Source organism: Hippopotamus amphibius, chromosome 3 (assembly GCF_030028045.1).
Source record: "Hippopotamus amphibius kiboko isolate mHipAmp2 chromosome 3, mHipAmp2.hap2, whole genome shotgun sequence".
In the NCBI taxonomy this organism is placed as follows: domain Eukaryota; kingdom Metazoa; phylum Chordata; class Mammalia; order Artiodactyla; family Hippopotamidae; genus Hippopotamus; species Hippopotamus amphibius.
In genome coordinates this window covers 186,380,245-186,393,043 of record NC_080188.1, presented here as the reverse complement: position 1 = coordinate 186,393,043, position 12,799 = coordinate 186,380,245, and the positions used below count along the sequence as shown (strand labels likewise).

Sequence of the window (12,799 nt, the reverse complement as noted above, 5' to 3'; positions counted from 1 at the left end):
CCAAAGTGCTTTTATTTATGTATATATCACCTTACATATATTAGGATGACAATTATTAAAAAATCAAAAGCTAATGTATTGGAGAGGATGTGGAGAAATTGGAACCCTTGTGCACTGTTAGTAGAAATGTAAATTAGTGTAGCCATTACAGAAAACAGTATGGAGGTTTCTTAAAATACTAAAAATAGAATTATTGTATGATCTATCAATCCTACTTCTGGCTATATATCCAAAAGAACTGAAACCAGGATCTCAAAGAGATATCTGCACACCTGTGTCCACTGCAGCATTATTCACAATAGCCAACATATGGAGAGAACCTAAATGCCCATCGATGGATGAATAAAGAAAACATGGTATATACATACAATGAAAATATTATTAAGCTTTCAAAAGAAGGAAATCCTGCCTTATACACCAATGCAAATGACCCTGGAAGACATTATAAGTGAGATAAGCCATACACAGAATTCCACTGGCATGGTTCTGCTTAGAAGAGGTAGTTAAAATAGTCAGACTTGTAGAAACAGAGAGTAGAATGATGGTTGCCAGAGACTGGGGTGATGAAGAAATGGGAGGTTGCTATTCAACTGGTATAAAGTTACATCTAGGTAAGATGAACAAGTTCTAGAGATCTGCTATACAACATAGTACCTACACTTCACAATACTGAGTTAAGTACTCAAAACTTCATTAAGAGGATATGTCTCAAGTTAGTGTTCTTACCACAGTAAAAACTAAAAAATTGATTTAAAACAACAATAAAATGCAGCCTGTTACTATATTTAATGTAAACAAATATTGTAATTAAAGATCACTGTATATGCAAAATCATGAGAGAGAGGTGCAATGTTTTAGATTTTGGAAATTTCTCTGTATAAATATAACTAGAGTCTCAGAATTCTTTCTGCATTCAGTCCATGGTGTTTTTTTAAGTTCAATATATGAGGAGAATCTGGTCTTAACACAGACAAGTAATTTGAAAAGTTAGGAGTATTTTAAAAACCTTTTCAGATAATTGTAGATATTTTTCTTTGATACAATGTCAAAACTTGGTAAGTGGTCGCTTCTTAGAGGTTAATTTCAATAAGAATTTGAAACCATTTTCATGTACTTTTTGTAATTTGTTACATTAAAATTCATTAGTCTACCTTGCACTTTGAATGGATCTTTTCCAGATGAATGGTTTTGTAACATCCTCCATTGGCCATTTAAGAAAATATCAGTCCACAGAATTATGCAGAACTTCCAAATACATAAAAAAAATTACGTTCAAAATGTGTTGTGTAATTTGTAACATAAGTAGGCATAAAATATATAACAATTATTGTCCAAAGGACAGAAAGGAGAACATTAAAGTATATTCTCATAAGATGATACAATTTAAGTGTAGTGGTATAATATTTTTTGATCGTGAGAGAAGTACTGAAAACATCTATAATTGTAGTTTTTCTCTACTTATCCTACCAGTTCTATTAATTTTTACTTTATGTAAAATTTATCTGTTAGATGCATAAAAATTAAGACTGTTATATCCTTCTTATAAACTGTCACCTCTGCCATAACATTTTCCTCTTTATTTGTGGTAATTTTTCTTATTCTAAAATCTACCATGTCTAATACTAATGTAACTTCTCTAGGTATCTTATGAGTAGGTTTGATATAATGTATCTTTTTTAATCCTTTTAGATTTAAACATGTTCATTTTAAAAGCGGTCTTTATGTAGAAAACTTATGGTTTAGGCTTTTTTCCCCCACTATGATAATGTCTGCTTTGCTCCCTGAGTTAAACCTTTTATATATAATACTGTTATCACCATGACAGAGTTTACATATACCATCTGCTCTTTATTTGCTATTTTGCCTTTGTTTCTTTGATCCAGTTTTTGCTCCTTTCCTGCCTTTACATTGATTAATAATTTTTAGCATGTATTTTTGGTTTGTTTTTTCTCTTTCTCATTGCTCTAGATTTTACTAAATGCATTTTTTTAAAGCAACTCATTTGCTAAATCTCAAATAAATATGGTAATATAAATCAAAGACTAATAGTAATATCAGTTTGATTAATAATCTAAAAATTTATTTATAAATGGTCTTTATTTGCTCCACATTTGTTTTGAGAAAGTTTTGTTCAATATTCTTTTATTATTACTCACCTTAGGAAATTATAGAAGCCTTGAAGTGCATATTTTCACAAATGTCAAATTAATGTACCAATACTCATATTTAAATAACTTTATTAATATCTAGTTATTTTGAGATTTCTACTTTCTGTCAAATTAACTTTTTTAATGGTAAGGTTTTCCATAAGTCTATTCCAAATGAAATTCATTTTATTCTAAGTAAAACCCTACCAAATATGCAGTACATTTCTGACAATTTTATCCAGGGCTGCAATGAGGTAAAGGTTGTAGCAAACATCAAAAACTACTTTGGACCTAAACTCAAGTGACAGACCAAACTTGTGTGAGTCCAGACCAAAGCTGTGCTCAGATTTGTATAATTGAAAGATATAAGAGCTAGTGATTAGAGACTGAAAGAATAAGAATAACCCAAACTTAATTAAACTGGAACACAGAGAATGACATTAACAGCACAGAATTAGAAGGCAGAGTGAATGCTAAACAAAGACTTCAGCATTGTCAAGAAAGTCACTGAAATACTCTCTCTGTGGGACATTTGTAGCAGTAGCTAGCCTTGTACTAATGGAATAACAATGCATAAAAGCCACAAAAAAAGAACAAAAGGTGCAACTTACCAGAAGATATATGCTCAGTATGTAAAACCCAAGTAAAAATAAGGCCTTCACTACATGCTTCAAAAGGTAACCCATCAATCTGTGAATAGAGAAAAAAAGCAGATAATTCAGAGAGTATTTCTTTAAAGAGATAAAACAAAGTCACAAGAAAAAGAACTTCTTTTGCTACTATTGCCATATGAAGTACTATGGAAAGAAACCAAAAAAGATAAAACTTTTACAATTTATGTATTAGTAAGAGATATACCTCCAGCTACTTAGGTCTTTATGTTTTATAAAAAGTTCTTTTTTTTAATAGAACAGCAAGATATCACATGTGAAATACAAGTAAGATATATCTCCTTTAAATATGGAAAAACGAAACTAAAAAGTAGCTAAGATCATAAGAATTAGCAAATTATATAAATGTTGAATTTCTTTTATGAAATGGATATTATCATGAATGCCTTTATGTGGATGTGTACTGCCAACTGGTGACCCAAGCTGGTTTCTAATGCAGTTGAATTCACTGCATAATTTAGAAATTGTTTTAGAGGCTGTTTATTTTCCATTACTTTTATTTCCATTTTCTGGGTTAGAGTCTGCGGAAGAACAGCTGAAGACCATTTAGTGGTTGCTCCTCCCATTCCGTGGCCTGAGCCGTGGCAGCTGCAGCCCATCTTCCGTGGCGTCTTCAGTGGCCGCTGTGCACCACGGGCCTGGGTGGGGAACTGCTGGGCAGGCACAGAGGGCACCTGCCGCCTTCGGACCAGGCTGCCACTTCGGGTTGAGCAGCAGTCAGTTCGGGAGCTGGAGCAGTCCGTTCACCCTGAATTCCTCCTTGGTCACAGCCTCCTCAGCTGCGGCCTGCCCCTCCTTTACCACCTGTTGAGGATCCTCGCGCAGGTAGGGAGCAGGCGGGATGCCCCGCGGGTGCTCACGGGAGAGGAAACCACGCCTGCGCAGAACTCCCCGGTCAGCGTCCAGCACGTGGGGCCGCAGTCCGAGCTCCCTTGTTGTACACATGGCGGTGTCCACACAGCACAGAGACTGGTTGGTGTTACAGGGAGCAGTGGTGGGCAGGTTCACAGAACATGCCTCCCATGCTGGTGGTCACCCCTGGGGTTGGGAACCACCCCCAGTCGCAGCTCCTGGAAGGCTGCCTGGCTCTGGTGAGTGAGGTTCCCCGCGCAAGGGGACCAGCAGGAGGAGTGGCGCCCGTGGCAGCAGCAAACTTCGGCTCAGCTCGCTGGCCGGTCTTCCTGGAGGTCATGATACTGACACCGGCCAGGTTTTCAATGGCAGCAATGGCAGGAGCGGACAGCAGAAGCTTCTCCCAGATTCTCTTCAGATTTAGAGGTAATGCCATCACTTTTCCTTTTTAGATAACTGTTCCATTTGGAAGTCAAGGTTGGTGCCACCTAAGTGGGTTCCTGCTGCAAAGAATTTAGGGACGTCCTCCTTTCTTTGCAGGACATCAAAGGCTCTGGACATTGTAAAAGGTTCCCTTTAAGTTACACTGTAAACCCAGAACGATGCTGGATGGATCTCTCTCTGGGTAACATGGAAAAGCTTAGAAATCTCATTTTGGAAGCCCCCGTGTGCAGAGCTAAAGGACAAGCCGCAGATTGGGAAAAGACACCTGCAACGCATATAACAACAACAACAAAAAGTATTCGTATCAGGAACGTAATTAGAACTACTACAGGAAAGAGAAAAAAACCCCACAATTATAAAAATGGTATATGAGGTGCTTGTGTGCTATGTGTAACTCTTGTAAGAAATAAATGGGTGGATCTCAGTGCTAAGGGTGTTTTGTTAGTTGCTAAACCAAGTTTTGAGTTGCAACACACTTCTTAATTTTCCTATAGCATTTCCAGGATTAGGGGAAGGGACATTTATAAATATATTTGCAAAATATGAGTAATCTAATAAGCATAGAAATGAATAAGCACTTTACACACAAATTAACATAATGATGCATAAATTCACATGTAATTAAATGAATGCAAGTCAAAATAGCATTTATGCAATTTTGCAAACATTTGAAAATATTAATGTGTAGTTCAACCTTTGTAAAAAAAAGATCAGAATAATTAAAATATATGAAAGATAAAATGTCATATATTTCCTGACCTATCAGTTCCATAACTGGGAATGTCCTCTTTTCATATGTGCAAAGAAATATATAAAATAAGCTTATTTCAGCAAAGTTGTTATTAGCCAAAAAAGAAACAATTATTCTATAAAATTCTAGCAAATATTCTATGCAACCATTACAAGTAATTAAAAAATTGTAAAAACAACAGGGAAAGTATTTCAATGAAATGAGGAGTGTATTATTATGTCATGTTAGAAATCATTTGCTGAAGATGTTCAGAGCTCGGTTAAGAAACCTGATTTGGAGGGTAATATTTCTATTCAGTATTCATTCATTTACTCTTATGAGATTAAGAGCAATACAGTTGACTCTTGAACAACATGGGTCTGAACTGCTCAGGTCCACTTATATGCAGATTTATTTCAATAAATGTAGTACTTGTAATTTCATTTTACAGGTCTGTAAAGTGACTAAGAAAAATCCGTGTTGGATTAGAGATCACAGTGTGTGGAATCAAAAGAACTAGAGTTTGAGTCCTGATTCTATATAAGCTGTGTCAGCTTCCTGCCCTTTGGTGAATTGTTTATCAATTCCTTTGTTTTTTGAGTCAGAGATGGCAGTAGGAAAGTTTTCAAATGGGGGAGGGGGTCAGCATCCCCAACCCCCTCGTTGTTTAAAGGTCAACTCTATTTCATTCATTAACGAGTTCATATCATCTCTTACTCTTTTAACAGATATGTATTTCAGACACTCAGCTAAGTACTGCTTATAAAAGAGAAATTCGCACTTTTTATCTGGTCGTTTCACCATCTCTCATAGAGCACAATTGTTACTGCTATACAAATTAAAGAACGAAAAGTAACTTCTTTTGAAGATTTGCGAAAGATACTGCTTTTGGGTATATCAAGGGTGAAAAAAATACGGTGTTTTCCCTCTGGGCAGAGATAGCCATATCGCATAGAACACACGTTTGATCAGGAAGGCAAAAGCTACATTATAGTTCTTGCTCCTGGTCCCATTGGCCAGGCACCATTAGGTAGAATATAACCTTGACAGCCTTTCAGAGACATTGGAACTTGGAAAAGATATTGATGAAAATATAGGCATATGATTAAATCAATATACTTTTCTGTTTTCTCTATAACCTTGTTTATATACATTGAAATAAGCAAATGCATTGGTATTGCAACTGGAAACTCATTATGAAATGTTCTGGATGATTTAGAGTCTTAAAATCTGTTCACTTTTATTTGTGGATTCTCTGCAGGAAAGACTCTCCATCGTTGCTCAGCAGATAACTTTCTGATGTTTCACAAAAGGTAAGAAATCTGTTTGTTCCACTTTGAGACCATTGCAGAGTAATACATGCTTATGGTAGTCTGTTTAGAGTTCAAGAGCAGGGTGAGGGCAGTAGAGTATGCATTCTAATGACTTTAGGATGGTTGTAATACTAGCATAAACAGTCGGGGAATTTCCACTGTCCATTTGAAGCATTTTATACCAGTTGCTGGGGAAGCATATTTTTGCAAAACTGACAATAAGCTCTATAAAAATTTAATAACAGAAATGTTAATTAAATAGAGTCTGGAGATCAGCAGGGGAGCTCTCATGCTCTGAACATAACAGAGCCCAGCAGGAAGAAGAAAGACTCCTCTTCTTTCCTGACAAGGACAGCCATTGGAAAGCCATACACTCTTTGTTTACTACATCCTCCCGACTTCCTTTCCCCTCTATAAAAGTGTTCTCCTTCCCATGCCTTCGAGGGATTTGCGTGTGGCTCACCAATGTTGCAGACCTCGAATTGCAATTCTCTGCTGATCTAGAGTAAACCTATCTTTCCTGGAGAAGTATCTGATAGGCTGTTTCAGGTCAACAGCCCTATATCCTTATGCTGCTGTATTCCATGGGATCTGAATTTGGTATTTGGACAAACTTAGTTGGGTGATGAGGGAGTAAGAAGTGGTGAAAAAGAAAATCACCTTTAAATAATGTTTAGTTTGCCTGGCTTCTCTTCCACATTCTTCAGATATGTTTAAGAAAGGCTTTACGTGAAAAGTACTTTTATTTAACTTTATTTTGATTAAAGGTTAGTACTACTGTAGAAGAGTTGAAAAGTCAGTAGCAGCTGAAGAGGAGCAGAATATGTCATCACAAAATATGCCTCTTGGCGTGAGGATTATTTTGAGTTGATTATTTTTTAAGAAACAGCATAAATAGGAAAAGCTCTGAAAATAAGTAGAAGTTACCCTTTTGTAAGAGAGATTTACATTTATAAGGGAAATCTCTATTTGTAAGAGTGTCCTTGCACCAGGGAAAGAGGATGATTCTAAATCTCTAGAAACTTGGGACTTCCCTGGTGGTCCAGTTGTTAAGATTCCACACTTCCACTTTTGGGGGCACAGATTCAATCCCTGATTAGGGAACTAAGATCCTTCATGACACTGGGCCAGGCCAAAAACAAACAAACCCTAAATCTCTAGAAACTCTTTATCAATGAAAATAATTAAATCTGCATAACAACCTTTACCTTCCTTTACTGTGCTTTTCTTGATAACCTTCCTTTACTGGCACCTCCCACCTCCAACATCTTCTGTTGTTTTTAGCTGGAGTAAGTGAATATTTTAGGTGATAGCTCGGGCCATTTTGGAGAGTTAGTTTTCCTGGGAATCTTCCATGTATACTGTAGGTATACACATTATTAAACTTGTTTTTCTCCTCTTGATTGGTCTTTATTATAGGGGGTGTCTTAGCCAAGAATCTGGAAGGATAGAGGGAAAATTATTTTTCTTCCTTTACATAACACAAGATCAAAAGAATGATTGAAAAGAAAGGGAAATCAGGAGCTTTTGTTTCATCAGTAAAGAGGTCTCATTTCAGAAATTAACTATGTTTTGCATATATATCTGTAATCAGTGTTTCTTTAGCCTGTACTCCTTAATGAACCTATAAGAATATTGCTACCTCGTGATTTTATCATTGGGAAGATGTACACGGTAAACAAGCTTCCTTTGCTTGCGTGTGTCTTTGATAACTTATTAAGAGAAACTTTTGCATTTTGCATTTGTTTTAAATTTATTTTTCCAGCTATTTGAATCATCATACTGTTGATTATTTTTAAATAGTCTACAAAAGGATTTATTCTGAGCACTTACATTTTTCTCATTAATTTAGCCATTAGTATACCCAGAATTGTATTGAAAGATACTTTAAGAATATCTTTTTATAAAATTGTGATACTTATATATTAAAATTCTTCATAAAATGAAATCTGATGAGATGATAAAGACTTTGATACACTAATTAAAATAGAAATTTTTAAAAGAAAATTGGGTAATTACATTTCAGCACAAAATGAGAAGTAAATTAAAGAAGTCAAGGAGTTTGATAGTTCTATGTACTAATTCAAGTTACTAGATGAGGAAGAAGCTGTAAACATGCAGCTGATAAAGACAGCTTAAAAACATGCTTCATCTTTACGTGCCCACGAATAAAATATTAATAAACAAAGAAGTAATAATATCATTTCTTTTAATATATTTCTTTACTGAAGCTATTCCGTACTTGAAAAATAGTTTTTTTCTTTTTTTGTTTTGGTGTGTCTTCCACCCTAAGTAATTAGTTTCTTATATTCTAGATTTTTAAGTTTTATTTAGGAGGGAGTCATTTAAAAATAAAAGACACTTGAAGTATCAAAATAAAATAAAAATAAACCTTAACTTATTCTTGCATAGTCTCACTTAAAAATAAATTTAAAACAAAAACTCATACTTAAAAACTCTTACTTAATTGTTCTAAATAATTTGTATGAATTGACTCCTAATATAAATTTTATAATGCTGCTATTATAATCTTCATGTTAAAAATGAGGAACCTAAGGGAAAAAAAGTTAAGCATTTGCCCAAGATTTCACAGTGAAAAAAATCTGTCAAAAACCTATGTAATCTGGCTCCAGAAATTGCTTTCCTACCACAGTGCTATTCTGTTGTAATCACTGTACAGTATCACTTCTCAATATATTACAACAGTGGCTTTTTTGCACTCAAACAGATATTGATGAAAAAACCTTTGACATGATTTTCCTGTTTTCATTTTAATGAAGTGTTAAATACTGCATAGCACTACAAGGCAAAGTGGTGAAACTTAAAATTTGTCTTTCATTATTTCTTAATAAAATCAGATATATGTTAAAAATGATGACTGGATTGCTTCTATATATTGCTTAGGCATTTTTTCTGTGTAATGTTGCTGTGAACTCAAATAAAATAGGTGAATTTCTACATCTTGAAAGAAGAAAGGAAAATTCTTTCTCTTTTTAAGCAGTATATATAAGTGGTGGAAGCCTTATGCTTTATTAGTCTTCTGTGGTCTTGGCCTTGGCTATGCAAGGAAAGTTTAAAAATTCCTAGGGGAAGAAGTCTGTTATTATAATAGATATTCTTCCACTCTTCCACACAGATGTCCTCCTTTTTCTGTTTCCCCTTGCCCTTTCTTTTCTCTCTCTCTCTTTTTTTTTTTTCCTACTACCTTATTCAGTGTTTTTTCTCATACTTTGTTTCTTTTTCTTTTCTTTACATTCTTCTGGTCTTATCTGTATTGGGTATACAATTTCTATTTCGGTTTAAGCTACATGAAGAAGTATTACAGAAAATGCTCTGATGATACTACTCTAGACTTTAATTTTGTTCTAAAGTGTAATTATTATTTAGGGATATTTTAACTCAAGCCAGATATCTTTATATTTGTGAAAGAATTTTGATATACACTTTATTTGTTCTTTATGACACTCTGATAAACACTTTCAATAAAGGAAAGTAATAAGTTAAGTGATGACCTAAGGCCTCAAAGTTAGTAACTAAACATGAAAAATAACCTAGCCCTTTAACAGTAAATAACCGCTGATTTCTCTACCACACTGCTCCATGGGCACTAGAGAGGTAAGCTGAAAGGAATCAATAGAAAATTGAGTGGTTACTATATGCTGTGTTCTATTGGTGAAACAAACAAACAAAATATGATATTGCCTGTTAGGTACTCAGGAGCCTCCAATATTCCCATGCACCACTCAAATCGAGTACAGCCCAAGCGAGTGTACAATTATGGTGGTTTTCAAGGTCATCGAAGGGTTTCCTGCACCAAATAGTTCCATCAGTGGGTGCCCTAAAATTAGAGACTTCTTATTCCAGGGTTGAAGATTCTGAAGTGTTTGAGAGGTTTCCATGTCCCCAGATGCATTAAAAACACATCATTAAATTAATTTTTATAGACAGAACTTTTGCATATATGACATGAGATGGACACCTGGCAAACTATAGAGGACTTCAGGTTAAGGAAGAGACACAGCATAAAAAGGAGTGTGTGTTTGGGTGTGGAATCCTAGTTTATCACTTTTAGTTAGTGCTAGTTTAGCTGTCAGTCTTACCTTATTTCTGACTACTTATTGTCATTCACTTTTAGAGAATTATATAATTCACTTACTCTGTAACTTACAACCAAGAGCAGATGTTTTTCTGAATTATTTCTCTCTTTTGAAATTGCCCTATACTTCTACAAGCGTCTTGCTTGAAAGTTTTATTATTTCAAGGACTGAGCCATTAAATGTCCAGCAACTTTGTTAGGCTCCTCATTCAGGCCCATCTGTTCATCTAAGTTTTCATATTAATTGACTAATTGATCCCATTTTACATTCATTGAAAGGACACTTACTTTGATCCAGTCTGTGCCTTACAGGGAAAATTGAATAAAGACTGTTCTTATCATCACATCAAAATATACTGAGAGAGAGAGAGATTTCTGAGGTATAGAACTCAATAAAATGACAAGGTTCTAAGACTTCTAAATCGTTTTGTGACCCAAACTGAAAGGCATGCGTTTCTTTTGTGATGCTAAATATTTCTTGTAATATCATCTGTCACTAATGCTTTCCCCTACTACATCTCTAGGCAACTAACTTCAGCCAATCTAATCAGTTTCATCCATGATGCTAATGACTGAGGCAATCTTGATGTATTAGCTAGTAGTCCTAGATATTGTTAGGTTTAGCACAGACTCACAGTATTTTAAAGCTGAACAGCTAACATGTTTTTAGGTACCCTTAGTCAACCACATATTACACAGGGAAATGATGAAGCTCTGAGTGCCTTTCCTAAGATTACTTGATGGCTAGACAAGAACCTGGATCTCAATTCAATTAACTAAATTTACATCTCATGGGAGGTCTTTAAACTCCTAAACCCTAAGAGTTTTCTATGGAAATTTTAGATATCATGATGGTTTGGAGCCAATGTTGGAGAAAAGGAAGATACTTTTTATTAAAACAGTCTTTAAAATCACACCACAAAGAAAGCTCTTCTTGCCACTGAATATCAGGAGAGGGTATGATGTTAATTTAATTAGTTTCTCCTCTTCTGAGAGACTTTACCAAGGGCTTAGAACACTGTCCTCATTTGGGTTGGTGAATTGCTGAAATGCCCCATTTCAGTGTTAATGAATTTATTTAATTTGATATGATATCTGGGTGCAATTAAATTAAAAGTAGTATTAAGATAGAAGACTCTCCAACCATTTGACTCAAGATTAAACCATTGGATGTCCTGAACTTCACTCTCTGGGGTTAAGGACTCAATAGACTATAGGAAAACAAATCTTTGAGTTTCCTAAATAGAAAAAGAAGTCTGAATTTCAATGTGGACTTGGCATTTAACTGCTTATTCTTTCTTAAATAGAAAATATGGTCTCTGACATTAAAATAAAGAGTCTGCACCCAAAATATTACTTACAATAGAATGTTTTGTTGTAAAGCGTTACAAATGCATATTGCATGGCTTCCTTGTAGTCTATACTTCTGTCTCTGATCAAATACTTTTATACTGAATGTTACTTCAAAGAAGCCAGAATTTGAATCTTTGTGTTTTCTTTTAGCTGCTAAGCAAACTTCAGAAGCAAAGCAAGGCAGTGACCTTGAAATGTACCCTTTGCCATATAAAATCATGGTTCCTTTTTTCTGTAGTAGAGAGTTTGCAAGATGTAGTATTTCTCATTTATATTCAGATCTCCAAATGGATGTATTTTCCTCTAGAAATATCTTTTAAAATTAATTTTAAAACACTTTTTTGAAAAAAAAAGAAGTTTAAAAATTACTTTAGACTCTTTTAATTTATGCCCAAAGCAGCAAAGGTAAGAGTTCAGAACATAATTAACTTAAAATATACCCTAGAACATATCTGACTCATCATGCTTTAATGAGTCTTCATAAGCAGATGATCTCTGCAAAAATAAAACAGAATACTGATTACAGAGGCCTTGACTCCTACCTGAGTAGAAAATCTGTACAGTGTATCATTGGAAGAAGTTTAAATGTCACCAAATAGAAATAAAAACAAAATTTGGCAATTTAATTTCCTTGACTTGTCCATGTGTCAGAAAAGAGACAAGTCAATAAGATTAAAGTAGGTAGGCAGGAAATGTTTTCTTCTAGTCACAGACATTAAGAAGTATAAAATATTCAGTGTTCGTTTAGAAAAAAAGATTACATCTCACCCACAGATTGGTATTTTGTATTAAAGAAACTAGACATAAGAAGGAGAAAACTTTGGTGCTTATACATAGTTGTAGATTTAACATGACACAATAGACTCTATGGTCAAACCCCATTGTTAGGCAATCTTTGCATAGTTTCTTAGATAGAAAATGCAATAATATGCATAAGCTCCTTTTCCTACACAGTGTTAAATGTTGGTACTAAAAATTTTGAAATTTTTAGCATGTTTTGTTTAAAAACTATTGTGTTCCTTTATCTGTAATATATATGTATGTATGTTTATATAGAAATCACATGTATATCCATCCATGAGAAATGTGAAATTTTAGAAATGGAACATGAAGAAAAGTGATGGAAATACAGGCAAAATAAGAATTATGAAAATTATTGTTAATCTTCAACCTTTTAATAGTCTTGCTTAGCA

At 34.5% G+C, this 12,799-nt stretch overlaps 1 pseudogene; it reads right to left on the bottom strand.

Moving 5' to 3' along the window:
- Positions 1–3,177: 3,177 nt before the first annotated feature.
- Positions 3,178–4,231, bottom strand: LOC130848862 (40S ribosomal protein SA-like; annotated as a pseudogene).
- Positions 4,232–12,799: the final 8,568 nt, after the last annotated feature.